The sequence below is a fragment of the Rhamphochromis longiceps genome, linkage group LG14, assembly GCF_057381845.1.
Source record: "Rhamphochromis longiceps isolate RC_006_pf linkage group LG14, R_longiceps_female_GT1.1, whole genome shotgun sequence".
NCBI lineage: Eukaryota > Metazoa > Chordata > Actinopteri > Cichliformes > Cichlidae > Rhamphochromis > Rhamphochromis longiceps.
This window is the reverse complement of record NC_140570.1, coordinates 10,506,339-10,530,524: the sequence shown is the minus strand read 5'-3', so window position 1 is coordinate 10,530,524 and position 24,186 is coordinate 10,506,339. Positions and strand designations below refer to the sequence as shown.

Genomic DNA, 24,186 nt, shown 5'->3' with positions numbered 1-24,186 from the left:
TCTTAAGTAGGGGTGAGGAGGTACAACTTTTAGTCCGTTATTTGCAGCACTTATGTTAGCAGCATTCAAACGTTCACCAGTAAAGCATTTTCAAACATTTGGATCCTTTTCGTACTCATGGTATACAGACTCCAACATGTCTCAGAAAGAGCAAGAAAGACAAGAAGCTGACCCCAGCTCTATTCCATGGTATGAGTCCCTAGACCCTTACATCAGCTCTCTTCCTTGGGACAAACACGTAGAATTAGAGGAAAAGCGATTGGAAGAAATGGAGAAGGAAAATCTCATGAACAGAGAAAAGATTAAGATCCTGACAGAAGAAAATGAGAGAAAGAGTGCTGAATTAGAAAAATTATCCTACCAGCTTCAGGAAAGGGAAGGTATTATTGAGGAGAAACAATGGGCTCTCCAAGATAAGAAGAATCACGAGCTCCAAGAAAAGCTTGATGAAGCTCTAGAAAAAATTAAAGATCTGCTCCAAAATGAGAAAAAAGAGAGCATTAAAGGGGATAAAATGCTCAAGAAGAATCAGGAGCTCCAAGAAAAGCTTGATGGAGCTCTGGAAAAAAATAAAGATCTGCTCCAAAAGGAGAAAAAAGAGTGCATAAAACAGGAAAACATGGTCAAGAAGAATCAGGAGCTCCAAGGGAAGCTTGACGAAGCTCTGGAAAAACTGAAAGAAATCCACCAAGAATAGAAGCAACAGTCCACACAGCAGAGAGACATGCAGAGCAAACTCCAAGCCATGGAGGAAAAATACAAAGCGCTGCAGGTGAAACATGACAAAACTCTGCACAAAAGTCAACAGTTGCTTCAAGACAAGAAGAAAATGGAAACGAAACAGAAGGAAATGGACTCCAAGCTTGACGAGATGGAGGAAAAACACAGTTTGCTCCAAATCAAGCTTGATAAAACAGTGCACTGAAATAAAGAGTTCATTCAAGAGAGAGAGGAACAAGAAATGCTCGAGAAAGAAACGGACTCCAAGCTTGAAGTCTTGGGAGAAGAACTGAAAATGCTCCAAATAACTCTTGAGGAAACACTGCTCAAAAACAAAGAGTTGCTTCACGAGAAAGACCAACAGAAAATACAAAAGGAAGAAATGGATTGCAAGCTGAGGCACATCAAGAAACAGAATGAAGGCTTGCAAGTGATGCTTGATGAAGCTCTGGAGAGAAATAAAGAGTTGCTTCACGAGAAAGACCAACAGAAAATACAAAAGGAAGAAATGGATTGCAAGCTGAGGAACATCGAGAAACAAAATGAAGGCTTGCAATTACTACTCGATGAAGCTCTGGAGAGAAATAAAGAGATCCTCCAAGACAGGAAACAAGAGCCCGTAGAGCAGAGAGACCTGCAGAGCAAACTCCAAGCCATGGAGGAAAAATACAAAGCGCTGCAGGTGAAACATGACAAAACTCTGCACAAAAGTCAACAGTTGCTTCAAGACAAGAAGAAAATGGAAACGAAACAGAAGGAAATGGACTCCAAGCTTGACGAGATGGAGGAAAAACACAGTTTGCTCCAAATCAAGCTTGATAAAACAGTGCACTGAAATAAAGAGTTCATTCAAGAGAGAGAGGAACAAGAAATGCTCGAGAAAGAAACGGACTCCAAGCTTGAAGTCTTGGGAGAAGAACTGAAAATGCTCCAAATAACTCTTGAGGAAACACTGCTCAAAAACAAAGAGTTGCTTCACGAGAAAGACCAACAGAAAATACAAAAGGAAGAAATGGATTGCAAGCTGAGGCACATCAAGAAACAGAATGAAGGCTTGCAAGTGATGCTTGATGAAGCTCTGGAGAGAAATAAAGAGTTGCTTCACGAGAAAGACCAACAGAAAATACAAAAGGAAGAAATGGATTGCAAGCTGAGGAACATCGAGAAACAAAATGAAGGCTTGCAAGTACTACTCGATGAAGCTCTGGAGAGAAATAAAGAGATCCTCCAAGACAGGAAACAAGAGCCCGTAGAGCAGAGAGACCTGCAGAGCAAACTCCAAGCCATGGAGGAAAAATACAAAGCGCTGCAGGTGAAACATGACAAAACTCTGCACAAAAGTCAACAGTTGCTTCAAGACAAGAATAAAATGGAAATGAAACAGAAGGAAATGGACTCCAAGCTTGACAAGATGGAGGAAAAACACAGATTGCTCCAAATCAGGCTTGATAAAAAAGTGCATGGAAATAAAGAGCTGCTTCAAGAAAAAGACCAACAGAAAATACAACAGGAAGAAGAAAGACTTAATCTCCAGAGGAAAAATCAAGCACTCCAAGAATTGTATAACGAAACGAAGTACAAAACAACTGTACTGGAAGAAGAAAGAAAAAACTGGAAAAACAATGCTCAGCGATGCAGAGTAGCATCAATGAGATGCTGAGAAAAAATACCGAACTTGAGGAACTTTCTAAGACCTTGAAGTACAAAAACACTGAAATCCAGGCGCAAAAGCAAGAACAACAGAAAACACATAAAGACCTGCAGTGTAGACTTCAAGAAACCCAGAAGAGAAAGCAGCAGCTGGAAGACATGCACACAGATGTGCACAAGGCAAAGCGAATAGAGGAGGCAACAGTTAAAGAACTGAAAGACAAGCTTAAAGAAAAACAAGATTAATTAGAAGACATGGTGAAAAGATGCAACAAACGAGAAAGAAAACGCAGAAACAATCGATGAGCTGAAAACCCTCATCATTGAAAAAAAAAGTGCTCGTGGAAGAGTATTTGAAAAAGAAGAAAAAACGCTTCCACTGGTTCTGGAGGAGGGGCACTGCTGCTTCTCACCTGATGTAACCTCGTCTTCCTCCACCTCTATTCCATCTTCATTTCCCCCCTTCCCCTCCCTCCTTTTACTTTTTTCACCCTCACCCCCCGACCAGTCCCGGCAGTTGACTGCCCCCTCCTGAGCCTGGTTCTGCCATAGGTTTCTCCTTTAGGTTTCTTTCACTTTAAAAGGAGTTTTTCCTATCCACTGTCGCCTGGTGCTTGCTCAGAGGGGATTGTTGGGGTTTTCTCTCATCTCTCTCTTTCATTCTTTCTATCCCCCCATTCCCCCCCCCCCCCCTTCTGCCTTTTCCTTTACCCAATAAACACAATTGCGCACATTTTACATGTGTTTGAAAAATGTCTTCATTCAACAATAATTCATCCTAGGTATAAAAACAAGAAATAGGTAATAGCTGCATGTGTGTTTGTGTGTGTGCATAATATACATACTTGTTTCCCAGAAAGAATTAATACTAGATGGATAGAGACAGGTTTTAAAGACTAGAAATGAAAACATGTGAGTCCTGTCTGTCACGGTCTGCGGAGGCAGACCGTGCGGAAATGTGTGTGGTGGACCCAGGAGCGAACACAAGCGAGGATGCAGGAGTGGAGTTAAACAAAAGCGAGCCTTTTATTCTGGCTGATGAAAGGAACAAAACAGAGTGAGGGCAGCATAAGAGTAATAGTTCAAACAGAAACCTAAACTGGACATAAACTAAGGAAAAGCTATAGCTGGAGATACGGAACACAGGGGGTGGTAACACAGACGACGCGACACAGACTACATGAAACACAGAGACTAAATACACAAGAGGGATGATCAGGGGAAGTTGCCACACATGGGAACACAGCTGACACAGATAAACATAACAAGACATGGCAGGAGTAAACAACACTGACGGGAGACTGTCAAAGTAAAACAGGAAGTACACAGGTGCAAACAGGAGGAGAGAGAGAGCGCGGGCATAGTGGGCTGGGGAAACATGGAATGAAACAAGGAGGGGAGATGAGGGCTCACAGATACATAGAGGGGCACACAGGGGATAAAAGTCACAAGGGGAAGTCAAATAAGGAACAACACAACAGGACAACTTAGGAAACATGGCCTAAATAAGGAACGAAATACAAAAATATAAGAAACTAAGAATACTGGGCCCACATGGCCCAGGACCATGACATCACCCCCCCCTCAAGGGCTGGCTCCAGACAGCCCAAACACAGGAAAACAAAAACCAAACAGAAAACGACCCAGGGCGGAGGGCTCGGAACAGAAAACAAAAAGGAAAGCACAGCTCAGTTCAGGGGGCCGGCCGTGCACAAGGCAACGGCGACGACGTGGAAACAGTTCAGGGGGCCGGCCGTGCTCAAGGCAACGGCGGCGACGAAGGAGACGACGGAGCAGTTCAGGAGGCCGGCCGCGCGGAAGGCGGCGGCGGCGAAGGAGACGGAGCAGTTCAGGAGGCCGGCCGCGCAGAAGGCAGCGGCGGCGGCGGCGAAGGAGTTGACGGAGCAGTTCAGGAGGCCGGCCGCGCGGAAGGCAGCGGCGGCTCTCCAGTGTTAGGCGTGCTGGCCATGGCCCGGTGGCCACAGGACCAGACAAGGCAGGACCAGACGAGGCAGGACCAGGCGAGGCAGGACCAGGCGAGGCAGGACCAGGCGAGGCAGGACCAGGCGAGGCACAGGCTGAAGCTGGACCAGACGAGGCAGGACCAGACGAGGCACAGGCTGAAGCTGGACCAGACGAGGCAGGACCAGACGAAGCACAGGCTGAAGCAGGACCAGACGAAGACTCTGAGGCAGGGCCAGACGAGGACGAAGACTCTGAGGCAGGGCCAGACGAGGACGAAGCAGGAGCCGAGGCTGGACCAGGCGACGGCGAAGCAGGGGCTGAGGCCCGAAGCCGGACCAGGCGGAGCAGAAGCAGATGGTGGCTGGACGGGCTCCTCGGGCCCTCCAGCTGACGTGGCATGAGGCCGGACGGGCTCCTCGGGCCCTCCAGCTGACATGGCATGAGGCTGGTGTGGTTCTCCGGAACCACCAGCAGACGAGGAAGGCTGCTGGATGGGCTCCTCGGACCCCCCAGCGGAGACAGGAGGCTGAACAGGCCCCTCGGACCCTCCAGCGGAGACGGGAGGCTGAACGGGCCCCTCGGACCCTCCAGCGGAGACGGGAGGCTGAACGGGCCCCTCGGACCCTCCAGCGGAGACATGAGGCTGAACGGGCCCCTCGGACCCTCCAGCGGAGACATGAGACTGAACGGGCCCCTCGGACCCTCCAGCGGAGACGGGTGGCTGAACGGGCCCCTCGGACCCTCCAGCGGAGACGGGTGACTGAACGGGCCCCTCGGACCCTCCAGCTGACGAGACATGAGGCTGGACGCGTTCACCTGACATCTTACAGTTAACAGTCCAGAAGCAAACAGGTGTCAGATGTCCTGAGGCACAGACCAGCTCATTCACTTCAAGACTCATGTAGGCTGACATAACAGGCTCTAAAACAGAAAGTCCTGCTTCTATATTCCTCCCTTCAGTCTCGAGCAATGACAGAGCTTGACGGCCCAGATAAGCCGGGTCAGCCACAGGGAAAACAAGGACTACAAACATTCCCCAGAAAAACACGACTTAAGCCTTCACGGATAAGCTCCTGGGCAAACATGAAATGTTCAGGAATGAATCTGGGCGATGAGAACTGACCAGCATGATGGCGGTAAGTGTTATATTGACTAGGAACCATGTGTGAGGTGGACTGTAACTCAAGGGTGTTATGTAGTGTGTATGGTGAAATGGGTACGGCTAATGCTGTACTAGCATTCCTAGCTGAGACGGGTGATGTTACACAGGTCATGTTACCCTGATTTGACTCCATGTCGTCATCTTTAAGTACCAACGTGAGTTCATGATCAGCGTTCTCAATTTTAAGTTCATTGGGAATAGGAGCAGCATGCAAAACAGGATTACACATCATCTCACACTCAGTACTCTTATACTTTACGTCATGACCCCCCTTTAAATAATCCTTATGTGCTAAGGAAGCACAGGGGCCTACTTTAAGTAGCTCGTTGGTGAGCGGAGCGGGCTCGGGAAGGGAGGCATTAGCCACAGGTACTTCAGTCTTTGATGGAACCCCAGGCACATTAAATGACACAGAAGAAAACACTTCCACCCCACTCCCCACACAAGCAACATCACGGCCTGTGGAACTCTCTGTCAATCCAAGTGTAGTGTCAGAGGTCCCTACACGATCACTAGGCCTGTCCAAGAGCCTCTCTGAAACAAATTCACTTGGCTGTGGCTTGGTTAGCAGAGCATTACTCAGTCTGAAGTTAGCACTGGCTAATTCCGAAACAGTGGCTTTATTTTCACAAACAGAAACACACGAAACAGGGGATTCCCCGGTCAGCTTAGAGGCTGGACAGTCAAACACCTGTTCGGGTGGCGGTGACAAGAACACCGGCTGAAACTCCCCAGTGTTGGAATTCACAGTCTGAGTGGGTCTTACTCCCTGTTCGTGGAAGCCAGACGAACAGACCACACCATTCACAGTACCAGAGTCAGCCATTGCCACACTATGTGTCTCTGTTAACTTTGACCCGTGGCTTTGTAATTCTGAGTCCAGTTCATCTTCTACGGCTTCAATGGAGGCTGGTGATGACAGGTTGCATTCACTCACCTCCGGTCGTCGCGCAGCGCGACGGGCACGCGAACGCCGTTTCTTCCTGATCGCAGCGTCCGATGAACCAGGCAGGGGCGCCTCATGCGCGCCGGGGGGCGTCGCAGAGGCTGGGGAACTGGGCGCTGATGGAGCGGTAGGTGAGAGTTCTTGGAAGCTCAGGGGACCCCCGAGAGCCAGGCGAGTTCCCCGGAAGACCTCGTCATAGTCAGGAGCAAGCCACGGCTTCCGCCGGAGCTCTTCCTCCAGTCGAGCGCATGCCGCGCGCTGCCGCTCCCTGAGGTCGAAATCCACTGCCTCCACAGCATCCTCGCGTCGCACCGGGGAGGGCGAGACATGCCGTAGCGACGAGCGACGGCGACATGAACGCCGCTTCCTTTTTGAAGTGGTGGTGGGCGAAACGTGGATCTCTGTGGCGACCGGCTCCTCGTCTTCCGACCACATCCGCGCCAGATAATAAGCAGGAGAAAAATAGTCCGACCGAGGCGGCGAGGGCGGGCGGCCGGTCCGAGGCGGGGCGGCTGGCGGGAGCTCCTCCTCGGAGATAAGCCAGGGCTTCCAGCGTAGCTCGTCCTCCCGATACGCCCGCAACACCTGCTGCTGCTCCTCCTCACCGAAGTCAACAGCCTCGGGCATCTCCGTGCAGTCAGGCGGTGGCGAAGATGCGGAAGCCGATGAAGCGGGAGCCAACGGTGTGTCGGTGGTGAGCCTCACCGTTCCGACTCTGACTGCCACTGGCTCATGAGGCAGCGGGGTAACATCGCAACAGCATGGCTCTGGCGAAGGCACACGCACACCGGGCCGCTGCGGCTGCGGATGGAGTTGGAGAGTGGTGACGAGAAAGTCAACGATCAGTGGGTGTAGTGCCTCCCATAACCAGGGGAATACAGACGCGCATACTCCCACTTGCCGGGCTAACTCCTCCCGTTCCTCCACTCCGGAACACTGCAGCCATTTAGTACATAGTGACTCCACCGTCTGGATGATCTTCCTCTCGTGTGTCGCTGGGTCCGGCATGGTCGCGTCGTGCGGAAATGTGTGTGGTGGACCCAGGAGCGAACACAAGCGAGGATGCAGGAGTGGAGTTAAACAAAAGCGAGCCTTTTATTCTGGCTGATGAAAGGAACAAAACAGAGTGAGGGCAGCATAAGAGTAATAGTTCAAACAGAAACCTAAACTGGACATAAACTAAGGAAAAGCTATAGCTGGAGATACGGAACACAGGGGGTTGTAACACAGACGACGCGACACAGACTACATGAAACACAGAGACTAAATACACAAGAGGGATGATCAGGGGAAGTTGCCACACATGGGAACACAGCTGACACAGATAAACATAACAAGACATGGCAGGAGTAAACAACACTGACGGGAGACTGTCAAAGTAAAACAGGAAGTACACAGGTGCAAACAGGAGGAGAGAGAGAGCGCGGGCATAGTGGGCTGGGGAAACATGGAATGAAACAAGGAGGGGAGATGAGGGCTCACAGATACATAGAGGGGCACACAGGGGATAAAAGTCACAAGGGGAAGTCAAATAAGGAACAACACAACAGGACAACTTAGGAAACATGGCCTAAATAAGGAACGAAATACAAAAATATAAGAAACTAAGAATACTGGGCCCACATGGCCCAGGACCATGACACTGTCTTTAAATAAAAATTTATAATTCCCTATATTCCTATCTATTCCAAACAACGGTAATAAGTAACAAAGTTTCAAATTTGCTTTGGTTGCAATCAGATTGCCATAGTCATCTGCAGTTTGCATGTTGGATGCCAACTACTCACAAAGCGGTGGGAAAAGTTTGGTTTGGTTTAGTTTGGCTTTCATCTTTACTTTTGCGTCCTTTCTAAAAACACTAACATATAGGTCTGGTCTACCTGGACTGGCAGCATGCTCGAGGTGTCCCAGTCTCGTCTGTTTGGTGACGCAGTAGATGAGCTCGCCCGGCTCGCTGTCCTGGTCGCTGGCTGACAGCTGCAGCGTGGTCAGCTTCTGAAAAATTACATTTTCTTATGTTGCAAGTCTCAAATCTTGATTGCCTGGATCCATTTAGTGTTTTATCATATGTGCTTTAAGCAGTAAATCTCAGGTAAAATGAACTGTTCTATCTGCCAGGAAGGACACAAACACAGACCCAAGATAAACAAAGACTGGATACAGTCTTTACATTATCTGCATGTCGTTTGAAATCTACAAGACATGCTGACTCCATGTCTGTGTAGGTTCCTAGTCAATCAGGTCATGTTTGTCTTAAGAGAGGCAGCTGGACTCCTTTAAAACATTTCACTTCTCATCCAAGAGGTTTGTTCAGCTTGAAAAACAAAAAGGTGAAGAGTCCCAGCTATTTAAACCCTAATGGAGGTTGTTCTCTATGGAGGTGGTAGCTGACCTACCTACTATTAATCATGAGCTAAGGTTTGAAAAACCGCATTTGTCATTACCAACAGGGGTTCCAAGTAAAACCACTGGCATCATGGGAGAGTGTCTGCATCTAAATTTCACTCTTTCATGGATGCCAGCATATGCTTGTCAAATAAAGCCTGACTTTAGTTTAGTTTTCCTTCTATAAATAGAGATATTTCTAAACTGGAAATGTTCAAACTTCAAACTGGCGCAGAAAAACAATTCAAAGGGTATTGAGTGTCTGATGGTTCAAATTACCTTGAAGGACGATCATTGCAGTATACTGTAAAATGAAACACTGCATATACATATTATACTAGAGAGTACCTGTGTGAAGTATGAATAACATAACCACCACACCAGAGGTGTAAGCACCTTTTGCAAGGCACTCAAGGAAACCAGTGAACAGCCTCAAAAATAAATGAACAGGTGGAGATGCAGACTGTATTTGCAGATTACAGCTCCACCACAAATCAAACTTCCATATTACAGCGAGACTGCTCAGCAAGGAAAAATAGTCAATTTCAGTAAGACTGAATGAAGACAGACTAAAAATTAATGGCATCTGCTCACACATTACTCAGCTGTAAGGTTTTCTAAGTACTCAGATGTAACACTGTGGAGGAAAATCCAAAGAAATGGCAAACAGAAGTTCATTCGAATAAATTGGAAATGTGGATCAAGTCCATCAAAACATTTTAATTAAATCATTAATAAAACAGATAAAAATATTAAGAAGACTCTGTGTAATAAACATCTTCAGGTATGCTGGGTTGTCCTTCTTGCTACCTAACGTGAGCAGACAATGCAAACCAGCTTTCTCGAGCTCTCTCCTTGTCCATCTATTGACAATGGAGAAAGTTTTTTTCAAATCCAAGCAATGACATGTAAATAATGCACAGTGTGTGTGTGTGTGTGTGTGTGTGTGTGTGTGTGTGTGTGTGTGTAAAGACCTGGTAAAATCTGTGAGTCTTCAGTATTAAAGGAAAAATGTAACTTTTGATGCCTAAAGTGGGGGTCTGGGTGCTTGACTTTATCCTTTTAGAGGGAACCATCATTTTAAAGTAGTGTACTTTTTTTTTTCTGATCAATCACCTCTTCAAGGTGAATTTAACATTTACAACGAAGAGAGTGAAAATAATGTAAGATGACAGTGCCATTGGTGGGTCGCGTCCAACAGGGCAGAGAAGGATTTGGTCTTGGCAACCTCGGTGGCAACAGGCATCTGTAACCGAACGTCAAAAAATGGTGGTGGAGGAGGTGTGTCGAAAGGAGGAACCAGTAAGACACGCCAGAGCCATAGCGCTGGCCAAGCAGGGTCACTGGATGAATTGGGAGAGTTTTGAAAAGAGGAAACTCTTATGGAATGGCTGAGCGGTCTAAGACGCTGCGTTCAGGTTGCAGTCTCCCCTGGAGGTGTGGCTTTGAATCCCACTTCTGACATTGAAGCTTTACTCTTCTTGATATTGTGACAAAATACTCTTGGGTTAACCACGAGCTTTCTAAAAACTTGCATATAACAATTGTGCACCATTCATTCCTCATCTTTGCTGCCCATCATTACAACTTTGCTAATGATGGGCAGCAGGTTAGTGTCATGATGTTACCTCAGACATGGTTAAAAGCCCTGTTAACGTAAGTGATTCTCGCCGGGTGCGGTGGCGCGTACCTGTAATCCAAGCTACCGCGAGGCTGAGGTTTGAGGATCGTTTGAGCTCAGGAGCTCTGAGCTGCAGCAGGCTATGTCGATCGGGTGTCCGCATTGCGTTCGGCATTGATATGGTGATCCTGGGGGAGCCTGAGACCACCAGGTCACCTAAGGAGGGGTGCACCGGCCCAGGTCGGAGACGGAGCAGGTCAAAGCCCCCGTGTCGCTCAGTAGTGGGATCGCACCTGTGAATAGATGCTGTAGCGCAGCCTGAGCAATACAGCTAGACCCAATCTTTATACACATCCTTATACTTGTCTCTAGATCACACAGCAGCCTGATCAGCATGTCTTGGTCTTTTTAATTCAAGTCCAAAACACTCACAAATCTGCTGCTCTGCTTGTCCGGCACCACCTCCACCTGCAGGACAGCTGCAACTACATCCTCCACTCTAAACACGCCACCGCCCAGCAGGTGGAGACAAACTCAAAGTAGGACATTTCCTTGGTGAGGAGAGAGGATGGAACCAAAAATGCATTTATCCCCGTGTTCTGTGTTGATGAAAATCACCCAACAGGAAAGCAGCTGGGCATTCATTTGAAACCAGTTCACAGGTTGGGCTGTGGTTCCCCCTCTAGCGTGTCTGCTTGAACTTTCAACTGTGAACCTCTTAGATCCAACCTTCCCAACTGCTCATCTCGCAAAAGACAAAATAGAAGAACCCAGAATGTCTTTTTATACCTGCTCACGCTTTTTCACGCTTCCCTCACAGGACGTCACATTTCACACTTTGGCCATCCAATCAAGTTGTTGACATCTAATCATTCCTGTCCACCACACCTGATCTTTCTATTTCGATCTGACTTACAACATTTAACACAAACTTTTAAATCAATATATTTTCTTAGTAATTATTTTTATTTGTTTATTACATGCACTTAACATACAAGTATGTCAAATGGAAATCAGCAACTGCGTGGGATTATTCAACTAGTTGGCTGCTGCAATGTGTCAGGATGGCCGAGCGGTCTAAGGCGCTGCGTTCAGGTCGCAGTCTCACCTGGAGGCGTGGGTTCGAATCCCACTTCTGACAATTGTATCTTGGCACTTCTTTCTTCCTTCTACTCATGGGTCTTTGATCAGTGGTTGTTGATTAATGGTCATGAGAATTTGCATAATCGTGATGAAGGAACTGACCTCCAAGCCCACTGTTCCTTCAGGGGGCTACTTTCAGTCATTATGCAAATATACTGTTTATAAGATTGGGGAAACCTGCAGTCAGCTGACACTGAAGAAGTCACTTGGATGAGTGACGAGACATTTTTCCCACTGAAAACGCTACATTCAGATGAACAGAATCAACCTTTGGAGACTTCTTACTGTTGTGACAAAATACACTTGAAACTGGCAATTCTATATCAGTGGAGAACCAATTCCAACAGTCTAAGAGATGTCCATCAAGAGCCTGGGACGGTGGTATAATGTAGACCTCAATGATACCTGGCAACTTGACAAACGAAGGCAAAACTTGGCTAATGACCTCAGGCGGATTAACAACACTGCACTCCTTGAGTGAGGCTTGAGATGTCACTCAAGGACTCCCGGGACCCCATAGTGAGGGGCGCTGCTCCCACCCTAGCAACAGGGAGGAAGTGGACCACAGCCACGTCTGTGCTACAGGCCAAATCGGCTCTGAGCCATAATGACATGGTGGGTCGCGTCCAACAGGGCAGAGAAGGATTTGGTCTTGGCAACCTCGGTGGCAACAGGCATCTGTAACCGAACGTCAAAAAATGGTGGTGGAGGAGGTGTGTCGAAAGGAGGAAACAGTAAGACACGCCAGAGCCATAGCGCTGGCCGAGCAGGGTCACTGGATGAATTGGGAGAGTTTTGAAAAGAGGAAACTCTTATGGAGTGAAATCTGGTGAAATCGGTGGGACCTGATTTTTGGGGGGTGAAACCATACTGCATGTCTTCTCTGGCACATTGGATTTCTGTATGACTTGTGTTTTCTGTGAGAGCTTTATAAAATCAAGCAGCTAACCATGACATCTGCCTTTACAAAACACTTGTCAATCACTAAAGAGTTCCTTCACTTGTCAGTCACTATGTGGTACTAAAGAGCTGTCTGAAATTCAGTTACAACCCACACAAAGTTACAGATTGGAGTATCCGAGTGCTGAGGTGCGCTTGTGCGCAAAAGTCACAAACACTCTGCTGACTCACTAACTGTACAGCTCCAAACCTCTTCCGACCTCAAAGTCAGCACAGAAAGTGGGCGCCACGAGCTTCGTAGTATGTGTTTACATGGCTGAACAGCTGCTATATTCGAACAAACGCCTTCAGAGGAGACTGCGACCTGAACGCAGTGCCTTCGCCCGCTTGGCGACCAAAAACAAGTTATCACTATGTGACATGCAGTATGGTTTCACCTCCCAATAAGCAGGTCCCACCGAGATTTGAACGCGGATCGCTGGATTCAAAGTCCAGAGTGCTAACCATTACACCATGGAACCGATGTGAAACTGTGTGAACTGTCATGTCATGGCAACCTGCCTAAAAGTATTCAGCCAAATGATCAGTATGAATGACATTGTAGATTATTCGCACTACGTTTCCATGGCTGAACAGCTGCTATATGTGTTATGAGAAGGATAATGTGTGTTTCTTCCAAAGTATCTAACAGTGGTAACCTCCACCAAACTGGCACTGCAATGTCAGAATGGCTGAGCGGTCTAAGACGCTGCGTTCAGGTTGCAGTCTCCCCTGGAGGTGTGGCTTTGAATCCCACTTCTGACATTGAAGCTTTACTCTTCTTGATATTGTGACAAAATACTCTTGGGTTAACCACGAGCTTTCTAAAAACTTGCATATAACAATTGTGCACCATTCATTCCTCATCTTTGCTGCCCATCATTACAACTTTGCTAATGATGGGCAGCAGGATAGTGTCATGATGTTACCTCAGACATGGTTAAAAGCCCTGTTAACGTAAGTGCTTCACGCCGGGTGCGTTGGTGCGTACCTGTAATCCAAGCTACCGGGAGGCTGAGGTTTGAGGATCGTTTGAGCTCAGGAGCTCTGAGCTGCAGCAGGCTATGTCGATCGGGTGTCCGCATTGCGTTCGGCATTGATATGGTGATCCTGGGGGAGCCTGAGACCACCAGGTCACCTAAGGAGGGGTGCACCGGCCCAGGTCGGAGACGGAGCAGGTCAAAGCCCCCGTGTCGCTCAGTAGTGGGATCGCACCTGTGAATAGATGCTGTAGCGCAGCCTGAGCAATACAGCTAGACCCAATCTTTATACACATCCTTATACTTGTCTCTAGATCACACAGCAGCCTGATCAGCATGTCTTGGTCTTTTTAATTCAAGTCCAAAACACTCACAAATCTGCTGCTCTGCTTGTCCGGCACCACCTCCACCTGCAGGACAGCTGCAACTACATCCTCCACTCTAAACACGCCACCGCCCAGCAGGTGGAGACAAACTCAAAGTAGGACATTTCCTTGGTGAGGAGAGAGGATGGAACCAAAAATGCATTTATCCCCGTGTTCTGTGTTGATGAAAATCACCCAACAGGAAAGCAGCTGGGCATTCATTTGAAACCAGTTCACAGGTTGGGCTGTGGTTCCCCCTCTAGCGTGTCTGCTTGAACTTTCAACTGTGAACCTCTTAGATCCAACCTTCCCAACTGCTCATCTCGCAAAAGACAAAATAGAAGAACCCAGAATGTCTTTTTATAACTGCTCACGCTTTTTCACGCTTCCCTCACAGGACGTCACATTTCACACTTTGGCCATCCAATCAAGTTGTTGACATCTAATCATTCCTGTCCACCACACCTGATCTTTCTATTTCGATCTGACTTACAACATTTAACACAAACTTTTAAATCAATATATTTTCTTAGTAATTATTTTTATTTGTTTATTACATGCACTTAACATACAAGTATGTCAAATGGAAATCAGCAACTGCGTGGGATTATTCAACTAGTTGGCTGCTGCAATGTGTCAGGATGGCCGAGCGGTCTAAGGCGCTGAGTTCAGGTCGCAGTCTCACCTGGAGGCGTGGGTTCGAATCCCACTTCTGACAATTGTATCTTGGCACTTCTTTCTTCCTTCTACTCATGGGTCTTTGATCAGTGGTTGTTGATCAATGGTCATGAGAATTTGCATAATCGTGATGAAGGAACTGACCTCCAAGCCCACTGTTCCTTCAGGGGGCTACTTTCAGTCATTATGCAAATATACTGTTTATAAGATTGGGGAAACCTGCAGTCAGCTGACACTGAAGAAGTCACTTGGATGAGTGACGAGACATTTTTCCCACTGAAAACGCTACATTCAGATGAACAGAATCAACCTTTGGAGACTTCTTACTGTTGTGACAAAATACACTTGAAACTGGCAATTCTATATCAGTGGAGAACCAATTCCAACAGTCTAAGAGATGTTCATCAAGAGCCTGGGACGGTGGTATAATGTAGACCTCAATGATACCTGGCAACTTGACAAACGAAGGCAAAACTTGGCTAATGACCTCAGGCGGATTAACAACACTGCACTCCTTGAGTGAGGCTTGAGATGTCACTCAAGGACTCCCGGGACCCCATAGTGAGGGGCGCTGCTCCCACCCTAGCAACAGGGAGGAAGTGGACCACAGCCACGTCTGTGCTACAGGCCAAATCGGCTCTGAGCCATAATGACATGGTGGGTCGCGTCCAACAGGGCAGAGAAGGATTTGGTCTTGGCAACCTCGGTGGCAACAGGCATCTGTAACCGAACGTCAAAAAATGGTGGTGGAGGAGGTGTGTCGAAAGGAGGAAACAGTAAGACACGCCAGAGCCATAGCGCTGGCCAAGCAGGGTCACTGGATGAATTGGGAGAGTTTTGAAAAGAGGAAACTCTTATGGAGTGAAATCTGGTGAAATCGGTGGGACCTGATTTTTGGGGGGTGAAACCATACTGCATGTCTTCTCTGGCACATTGGATTTCTGTATGACTTGTGTTTTCTGTGAGAGCTTTATAAAATCAAGCAGCTAACCATGACGTCTGCCTTTACAAAACACTTGTCAATCACTAAAGAGTTCCTTCACTTGTCAGTCACTATGTGGTACTAAAGAGCTGTCTGAAATTCAGTTACAACCCACACAAAGTTACAGATTGGAGTATCCGAGTGCTGAGGTGCGCTTGTGCGCAAAAGTCACAAACACTCTGCTGACTCACTAACTGTACAGCTCCAAACCTCTTCCGACCTCAAAGTCAGCACAGAAAGTGGGCGCCACGAGCTTCGTAGTATGTGTTTACATGGCTGAACAGCTGCTATATTCGAACAAACGCCTTCAGAGGAGACTGCGACCTGAACGCAGTGCCTTCGACCGCTTGGCGACCAAAAACAAGTTACCACTATGTGACATGCAGTATGGTTTCACCTCCCAAAAAGCAGATGCCACCGAGATTTGAACGCGGATCGCTGGATTCAAAGTCCAGAGTGCTAACCATTACACCATGGAACCGATGAGAAGCTGTGTGAACTGTCATGTCATGGCAACCTGTCTAAAAGTATTCAGCCAAATGATCAGTATGCATGACATTGTAGATTATTCGCACTACGTTTCCATGGCTGAACAGCTGCTATATGTGTTATGAGAAGGATAATGTGTGTTTCTTCCAAAGTATCTAACAGTGGTAACCTCCACCAAACTGGCACTGCAATGTCAGAATGGCTGAGCGGTCTAAGAAGCTGCGTTCAGGTTGCAGTCTCCCCTGGAGGTGTGGCTTTGAATCCCACTTCTGACATTGAAGCTTTACTCTTCTTGATATTGTGACAAAATACTCTTGGGTTAACCACGAGCTTTCTAAAAACTTGCATATAACAATTGTGCACCATTCATTCCTCATCTTTGCTGCCCATCATTACAACTTTGCTAATGATGGGCAGCAGGTTAGTGTCATGATGTTACCTCAGACATGGTTAAAAGCCCTGTTAACGTAAGTGATTCTCGCCGGGTGCGGTGGCGCGTACCTGTAATCCAAGCTACCGGGAGGCTGAGGTTTGAGGATCGTTTGAGCTCAGGAGCTCTGAGCTGCAGCAGGCTATGTCGATCGGGTGTCCGCATTGCGTTCGGCATTGATATGGTGATCCTGGGGGAGCCTGAGACCACCAGGTCACCTAAGGAGGGGTGCACCGGCCCAGGTCGGAGACGGAGCAGGTCAAAGCCCCCGTGTCGCTCAGTAGTGGGATCGCACCTGTGAATAGATGCTGTAGCGCAGCCTGAGCAATACAGCTAGACCCAATCTTTATACACATCCTTATACTTGTCTCTAGATCACACAGCAGCCTGATCAGCATGTCTTGGTCTTTTTAATTCAAGTCCAAAACACTCACAAATCTGCTGCTCTGCTTGTCCGGCACCACCTCCACCTGCAGGACAGCTGCAACTACATCCTCCACTCTAAACACGCCACCGCCCAGCAGGTGGAGACAAACTCAAAGTAGGACATTTCCTTGGTGAGGAGAGAGGATGGAACCAAAAATGCATTTATCCCCGTGTTCTGTGTTGATGAAAATCACCCAACAGGAAAGCAGCTGGGCATTCATTTGAAACCAGTTCACAGGTTGGGCTGTGGTTCCCCCTCTAGCGTGTCTGCTTGAACTTTCAACTGTGAACCTCTTAGATCCAACCTTCCCAACTGCTCATCTCGCAAAAGACAAAATAGAAGAACCCAGAATGTCTTTTTATAACTGCTCACGCTTTTTCACGCTTCCCTCACAGGACGTCACATTTCACACTTTGGCCATCCAATCAAGTTGTTGACATCTAATCATTCCTGTCCACCACACCTGATCTTTCTATTTCGATCTGACTTACAACATTTAACACAAACTTTTAAATCAATATATTTTCTTAGTAATTATTTTTATTTGTTTATTACATGCACTTAACATACAAGTATGTCAAATGGAAATCAGCAACTGCGTGGGATTATTCAACTAGTTGGCTGCTGCAATGTGTCAGGATGGCCGAGCGGTCTAAGGCGCTGCGTTCAGGTCGCAGTCTCACCTGGAGGCGTGGGTTCGAATCCCACTTCTGACAATTGTATCTTGGCACTTCTTTCTTCCTTCTACTCATGGGTCTTTGATCAGTGGTTGTTGATTAATGGTCATGAGAATTTGCATAATCGTGATGAAGGAACTGACCTCCAAGCCCACTGTTCCTTCAGGGGGCTGCTTTCAGTCATTATGCAAATATACTGTTTATAAGATTGGGGAAACCTGCAGTCAGCTGAGACTGAAGAAGTCACTTGGATGAGTGACGAGACATTTTTCCCACTGAAAACGCTACATTCAGATGAACAGAATCAACCTTTGGAGACTTCTTACTGTTGTGACAAAATACACTTGAAACTGGCAATTCTATATCAGTGGAGAACCAATTCCAACAGTCTAAGAGATGTCCATCAAGAGCCTGGGACGGTGGTATAATGTAGACCTCAATGATACCTGGCAACTTGACAAACGAAGGCAAAACTTGGCTAATGACCTCAGGCGGATTAACAACACTGCACTCCTTGAGTGAGGCTTGAGATGTCACTCAAGGACTCCCGGGACCCCATAGTGAGGGGCGCTGCTCCCACCCTAGCAACAGGGAGGAAGTGGACCACAGCCACGTCTGTGCTACAGGCCAAATCGGCTCTGAGCCATAATGACATGGTGGGTCGCGTCCAACAGGGCAGAGAAGGATTTGGTCTTGGCAACCTCGGTGGCAACAGGCATCTGTAACCGAACGTCAAAAAATGGTGGTGGAGGAGGTGTGTCCAAAGGAGGAAACAGTAAGACACGCCAGAGCCATAGCGCTGGCCAAGCAGGGTCACTGGATGAATTGGGAGAGTTTTGAAAAGAGGAAACTCTTATGGAGTGAAATCTGGTGAAATCGGTGGGACCTGATTTTTGGGGGGTGAAACCATACTGCATGTCTTCTCTGGCACATTGAATTTCTGTATGACTTGTGTTTTCTGTGAGAGCTTTATAAAATCAAGCAGCTAACCATGACGTCTGCCTTTACAAAACACTTGTCAATCACTAAAGAGTTCCTTCACTTGTCAGTCACTATGTGGTACTAAAGAGCTGTCTGAAATTCAGTTACAACCCACACAAAGTTACAGATTGGAGTATCCGAGTGCTGAGGTGCGCTTGTGCGCAAAAGTCACAAACACTCTGCTGACTCACTAACTGTACAGCTCCAAACCTCTTCCGACGTCAAAGTCAGCACAGAAAGTGGGCGCCACGAGCTTCGTAGTATGTGTTTACATGGCTGAACAGCTGCTATATTCGAACAAACGCCTTCAGAGGAGACTGCGACCTGAACGCAGTGCCTTCGCCCGCTTGGCGACCAAAAACAAGTTATCACTATGTGACATGCAGTATGGTTTCACCTCCCAATAAGCAGGTCCCACCGAGACTTGAACGCGGATCGCTGGATTCAAAGTCCAGAGTGCTAACCATTACACCATGGAACCGATGTGAAACTGTGTGAACTGTCATGTCATGGCAACCTGTCTAAAAGTATTCAGCCAAATGATCAGTATGCATGACATTGTAGATTATTCGCACTACGTTTCCATGGCTGAACAGCTGCTATATGTGTTATGAGAAGGATAATGTGTGTTTCTTCCAAAGTATCTAACAGTGGTAACCTCCACCAAACTGGCACTGCAATGTCAGAATGGCTGAGCGGTCTAAGAAGCTGCGTTCAGGTTGCAGTCTCCCCTGGAGGTGTGGCTTTGAATCCCACTTCTGACATTGAAGCTTTACTCTTCTTGATATTGTGACAAAATACTCTTGGGTTAACCACGAGCTTTCTAAAAACTTGCATATAACAATTGTGCACCATTCATTCCTCATCTTTGCTGCCCATCATTACAACTTTGCTAATGATGGGCAGCAGGTTAGTGTCATGATGTTACCTCAGACATGGTTAAAAGCCCTGTTAACGTAAGTGATTCTCGCCGGGTGCGGTGGCGCGTACCTGTAATCCAAGCTACCGGGAGGCTGAGGTTTGAGGATCGTTTGAGCTCAGGAGCTCTGAGCTGCAGCAGGCTATGTCGATCGGGTGTCCGCATTGCGTTCGGCATTGATATGGTGATCCTGGGGGAGCCTGAGACCACCAGGTCACCTAAGGAGGGGTGCACCGGCCCAGGTCGGAGACGGAGCAGGTCAAAGCCCCCGTGTCGCTCAGTAGTGGGATCGCACCTGTGAATAGATGCTGTAGCGCAGCCTGAGCAATACAGCTAGACCCAATCTTTATACACATCCTTATACTTGTCTCTAGATCACACAGCAGCCTGATCAGCATGTCTTGGTCTTTTTAATTCAAGTCCAAAACACTCACAAATCTGCTGCTCTGCTTGTCCGGCACCACCTCCACCTGCAGGACAGCTGCAACTACATCCTCCACTCTAAACACGCCACCGCCCAGCAGGTGGAGACAAACTCAAAGTAGGACATTTCCTTGGTGAGGAGAGAGGATGGAACCAAAAATGCATTTATCCCCGTGTTCTGTGTTGATGAAAATCACCCAACAGGAAAGCAGCTGGGCATTCATTTGAAACCAGTTCACAGGTTGGGCTGTGGTTCCCCCTCTAGCGTGTCTGCTTGAACTTTCAACTGTGAACCTCTTAGATCCAACCTTCCCAACTGCTCATCTCGCAAAAGACAAAATAGAAGAACCCAGAATGTCTTTTTATAACTGCTCACGCTTTTTCACGCTTCCCTCACAGGATGTCACATTTCACACTTTGGCCATCCAATCAAGTTGTTGACATCTAATCATTCCTGTCCACCACACCTGATCTTTCTATTTCGATCTGACTTACAACATTTAACACAAACTTTTAAATCAATATATTTTCTTAGTAATTATTTTTATTTGTTTATTACATGCACTTAACATACAAGTATGTCAAATGGAAATCAGCAACTGCGTGGGATTATTCAACTAGTTGGCTGCTGCAATGTGTCAGGATGGCCGAGCGGTCTAAGGCGCTGCGTTCAGGTCGCAGTCTCACCTGGAGGCGTGGGTTCGAATCCCACTTCTGACAATTGTATCTTGGCACTTCTTTCTTCCTTCTACTCATGGGTCTTTGATCAGTGGTTGTTGATCAATGGTCATGAGAATTTGCATAATCGTGATGAAGGAACTGACCTCCAAGCCCACTGTTCCTTCAGGGGGCTGCTTTCAGTCATTATGCAAATATACTGTTTATAAGATTGGGGAAACCTGCAGTCAGCTGACACTGAAGAAGTCACTTGGATGAGTGACGAGACATTTTTCCCACTGAAAACGCTACATTCAGATGAACAGAATCAACCTTTGGAGACTTCTTACTGTTGTGACAAAATACACTTGAAACTGGCAATTCTATATCAGTGGAGAACCAATTCCAACAGTCTAAGAGATGTCCATCAAGAGCCTGGGACGGTGGTATAATGTAGACCTCAATGATACCTGGCAACTTGACAAACGAAGGCAAAACTTGGCTAATGACCTCAGGCGGATTAACAACACTGCACTCCTTGAGTGAGGCTTGAGATGTCACTCAAGGACTCCCGGGACCCCATAGTGAGGGGCGCTGCTCCCACCCTAGCAACAGGGAGGAAGTGGACCACAGCCACGTCTGTGCTACAGGCCAAATCGGCTCTGAGCCATAATGACATGGTGGGTCGCGTCCAACAGGGCAGAGAAGGATTTGGTCTTGGCAACCTCGGTGGCAACAGGCATCTGTAACCGAACGTCAAAAAATGGTGGTGGAGGAGGTGTGTCGAAAGGAGGAAACAGTAAGACACGCCAGAGCCATAGCGCTGGCCGAGCAGGGTCACTGGATGAATTGGGAGAGTTTTGAAAAGAGGAAACTCTTATGGAGTGAAATCTGGTGAAATCGGTGGGACCTGATTTTTGGGGGGTGAAACCATACTGCATGTCTTCTCTGGCACATTGAATTTCTGTATGACTTGTGTTTTCTGTGAGAGCTTTATAAAATCAAGCAGCTAACCATGACGTCTGCCTTTACAAAACACTTGTCAATCACTAAAGAGTTCCTTCACTTGTCAGTCACTATGTGGTACTAAAGAGCTGTCTGAAATTCAGTTACAACCCACACAAAGTTACAGATTGGAGTATCCGAGTGCTGAGGTGCGCTTGTGCGCAAAAGTCACAAACACTCTGCTGACTCACTAACTGTACAGCTCCAAACCTCTTCCGACCTCAAAGTCAGCACAGAAAGTGGGCGCCACGAGCTTCGTAGTATGTGTTTACATGGCTGAACAGCTGCTATATTCGAACAAACGCCTTCAGAGGAGACTGCGACCTGAACGCAGTGCCTTCGCCCGCTTGGCGACCAAAAACAAGTTACCACTATGTGACATGCAGTATGGTTTCACCTCCCAATAAGCAGGTCCCACCGAGACTTGAACGCGGATCGCTGGATTCAAAGTCCAGAGTGCTAACCATTACACCATGGAACCGATGTGAAACTGTGTGAACTGTCATGTCATGGCAACCTGCCTAAAAGTATTCAGCCAAATGATCAGTATGGATGACATTGTAGATTATTCGCACTACGTTTCCATGGCTGAACTGCTGCTATATGTGTTATGAGAAGGATAATGTGTGTTTCTTCCAAAGTATCTAACAGTGGTAACCTCCACCAAACTGGCACTGCAATGTCAGAATGGCTGAGCGGTCTAAGACGCTGCGTTCAGGTTGCAGTCTCCCCTGGAGGTGTGGCTTTGAATCCCACTTCTGACATTGAAGCTTTACTCTTCTTGATATTGTGACAAAATACTCTTGGGTTAACCACGAGCTTTCTAAAAACTTGCATATAACAATTGTGCACCATTCATTCCTCATCTTTGCTGCCCATCATTACAACTTTGCTAATGATGGGCAGCAGGATAGTGTCATGATGTTACCTCAGACATGGTTAAAAGCCCTGTTAACGTAAGTGATTCTCGCCGGGTGCGGTGGCGCGTACCTGTAATCCAAGCTACCGGGAGGCTGAGGTTTGAGGATCGTTTGAGCTCAGGAGCTCTGAGCTGCAGCAGGCTATGTCGATCGGGTGTCCGCATTGCGTTCGGCATTGATATGGTGATCCTGGGGGAGCCTGAGACCACCAGGTCACCTAAGGAGGGGTGCACCGGCCCAGGTCGGAGACGGAGCAGGTCAAAGCCCCCGTGTCGCTCAGTAGTGGGATCGCACCTGTGAATAGATGCTGTAGCGCAGCCTGAGCAATACAGCTAGACCCAATCTTTATACACATCCTTATACTTGTCTCTAGATCACACAGCAGCCTGATCAGCATGTCTTGGTCTTTTTAATTCAAGTCCAAAACACTCACAAATCTGCTGCTCTGCTTGTCCGGCACCACCTCCACCTGCAGGACAGCTGCAACTACATCCTCCACTCTAAACACGCCACCGCCCAGCAGGTGGAGACAAACTCAAAGTAGGACATTTCCTTGGTGAGGAGAGAGGATGGAACCAAAAATGCATTTATCCCCGTGTTCTGTGTTGATGAAAATCACCCAACAGGAAAGCAGCTGGGCATTCATTTGAAACCAGTTCACAGGTTGGGCTGTGGTTCCCCCTCTAGCGTGTCTGCTTGAACTTTCAACTGTGAACCTCTTAGATCCAACCTTCCCAACTGCTCATCTCGCAAAAGACAAAATAGAAGAACCCAGAATGTCTTTTTATAACTGCTCACGCTTTTTCACGCTTCCCTCACAGGACGTCACATTTCACACTTTGGCCATCCAATCAAGTTGTTGACATCTAATCATTCCTGTCCACCACACCTGATCTTTCTATTTCGATCTGACTTACAACATTTAACACAAACTTTTAAATCAATATATTTTCTTAGTAATTATTTTTATTTGTTTATTACATGCACTTAACATACAAGTATGTCAAATGGAAATCAGCAACTGCGTGGGATTATTCAACTAGTTGGCTGCTGCAATGTGTCAGGATGGCCGAGCGGTCTAAGGCGCTGCGTTCAGGTCGCAGTCTCACCTGGAGGCGTGGGTTCGAATCCCACTTCTGACAATTGTATCTTGGCACTTCTTTCTTCCTTCTACTCATGTATCTTTGATCAGTGGTTGTTGATCAATGGTCATGAGAATTTGCATAATCGTGATGAAGGAACTGACCTCCAAGCCCACTGTTCCTTCAGGGCCTGCTTTCAGTCATTATGCAAATATACTGTTTATAAGATTGGGGAAACCTGCAGTCAGCTGAGACTGAAGAAGTCACTTGGATGAGTGACGAGACATTTTTCCCACTGAAAACGCTACATTCAGATGAACAGAATCAACCTTTGGAGACTTCTTACTGTTGTGACAAAATACACTTGAAACTGGCAATTCTATATCAGTGGAGAACCAATTCCAACAGTCTAAGAGATGTCCATCAAGAGCCTGGGACGGTGGTATAATGTAGACCTCAATGATACCTGGCAACTTGACAAACGAAGGCAAAACTTGGCTAATGACCTCAGGCGGATTAACAACACTGCACTCCTTGAGTGAGGCTTGAGATGTCACTCAAGGACTCCCGGGACCCCATAGTGAGGGGCGCTGCTCCCACCCTAGCAACAGGGAGGAAGTGGACCACAGCCACGTCTGTG

At 47.2% G+C, this 24,186-nt stretch overlaps 13 non-coding genes and 1 pseudogene across 13 annotated transcripts; 11 read left to right on the top strand and 3 right to left on the bottom strand.

Annotated features, from left to right (window-relative positions):
* Positions 1-52: 52 nt before the first annotated feature.
* Positions 53-2,792, top strand: LOC146653654 (uncharacterized; annotated as a pseudogene).
* A 7,705-nt stretch (positions 2,793-10,497) lies between these two features.
* LOC146653653 (signal recognition particle RNA) lies at positions 10,498-10,796 on the top strand. Its single transcript, XR_014907404.1, has one exon.
* A 711-nt stretch (positions 10,797-11,507) lies between these two features.
* Positions 11,508-11,590, top strand: trnal-cag (transfer RNA leucine (anticodon CAG)). The gene has a single exon. It is a non-coding gene; the product is annotated as a tRNA-Leu (tRNA).
* Positions 11,591-12,941: 1,351 nt separating this feature from the next.
* Positions 12,942-13,013, bottom strand: trnaq-uug (transfer RNA glutamine (anticodon UUG)). The gene has a single exon. It is a non-coding gene; the product is annotated as a tRNA-Gln (tRNA).
* Positions 13,014-13,501: 488 nt separating this feature from the next.
* LOC146653650 (signal recognition particle RNA) lies at positions 13,502-13,800 on the top strand. Its single transcript, XR_014907403.1, has one exon.
* A 711-nt stretch (positions 13,801-14,511) lies between these two features.
* Positions 14,512-14,594, top strand: trnal-cag (transfer RNA leucine (anticodon CAG)). Its single transcript has one exon. It is a non-coding gene; the product is annotated as a tRNA-Leu (tRNA).
* Positions 14,595-16,505: 1,911 nt separating this feature from the next.
* Positions 16,506-16,804, top strand: LOC146653648 (signal recognition particle RNA). The gene has a single exon (XR_014907397.1).
* A 711-nt stretch (positions 16,805-17,515) lies between these two features.
* Positions 17,516-17,598, top strand: trnal-cag (transfer RNA leucine (anticodon CAG)). The gene has a single exon. It is a non-coding gene; the product is annotated as a tRNA-Leu (tRNA).
* Positions 17,599-18,949: 1,351 nt separating this feature from the next.
* On the bottom strand, positions 18,950-19,021 carry trnaq-uug (transfer RNA glutamine (anticodon UUG)). The gene has a single exon. It is a non-coding gene; the product is annotated as a tRNA-Gln (tRNA).
* Positions 19,022-19,509: 488 nt separating this feature from the next.
* LOC146653645 (signal recognition particle RNA) lies at positions 19,510-19,808 on the top strand. Its single transcript, XR_014907396.1, has one exon.
* Positions 19,809-20,519: 711 nt separating this feature from the next.
* Positions 20,520-20,602, top strand: trnal-cag (transfer RNA leucine (anticodon CAG)). The gene has a single exon. It is a non-coding gene; the product is annotated as a tRNA-Leu (tRNA).
* Positions 20,603-21,953: 1,351 nt separating this feature from the next.
* On the bottom strand, positions 21,954-22,025 carry trnaq-uug (transfer RNA glutamine (anticodon UUG)). The gene has a single exon. It is a non-coding gene; the product is annotated as a tRNA-Gln (tRNA).
* A 488-nt stretch (positions 22,026-22,513) lies between these two features.
* LOC146653642 (signal recognition particle RNA) lies at positions 22,514-22,812 on the top strand. Its single transcript, XR_014907395.1, has one exon.
* A 711-nt stretch (positions 22,813-23,523) lies between these two features.
* Positions 23,524-23,606, top strand: trnal-cag (transfer RNA leucine (anticodon CAG)). Its single transcript has one exon. It is a non-coding gene; the product is annotated as a tRNA-Leu (tRNA).
* The last annotated feature ends 580 nt before the right edge of the window (positions 23,607-24,186 follow it).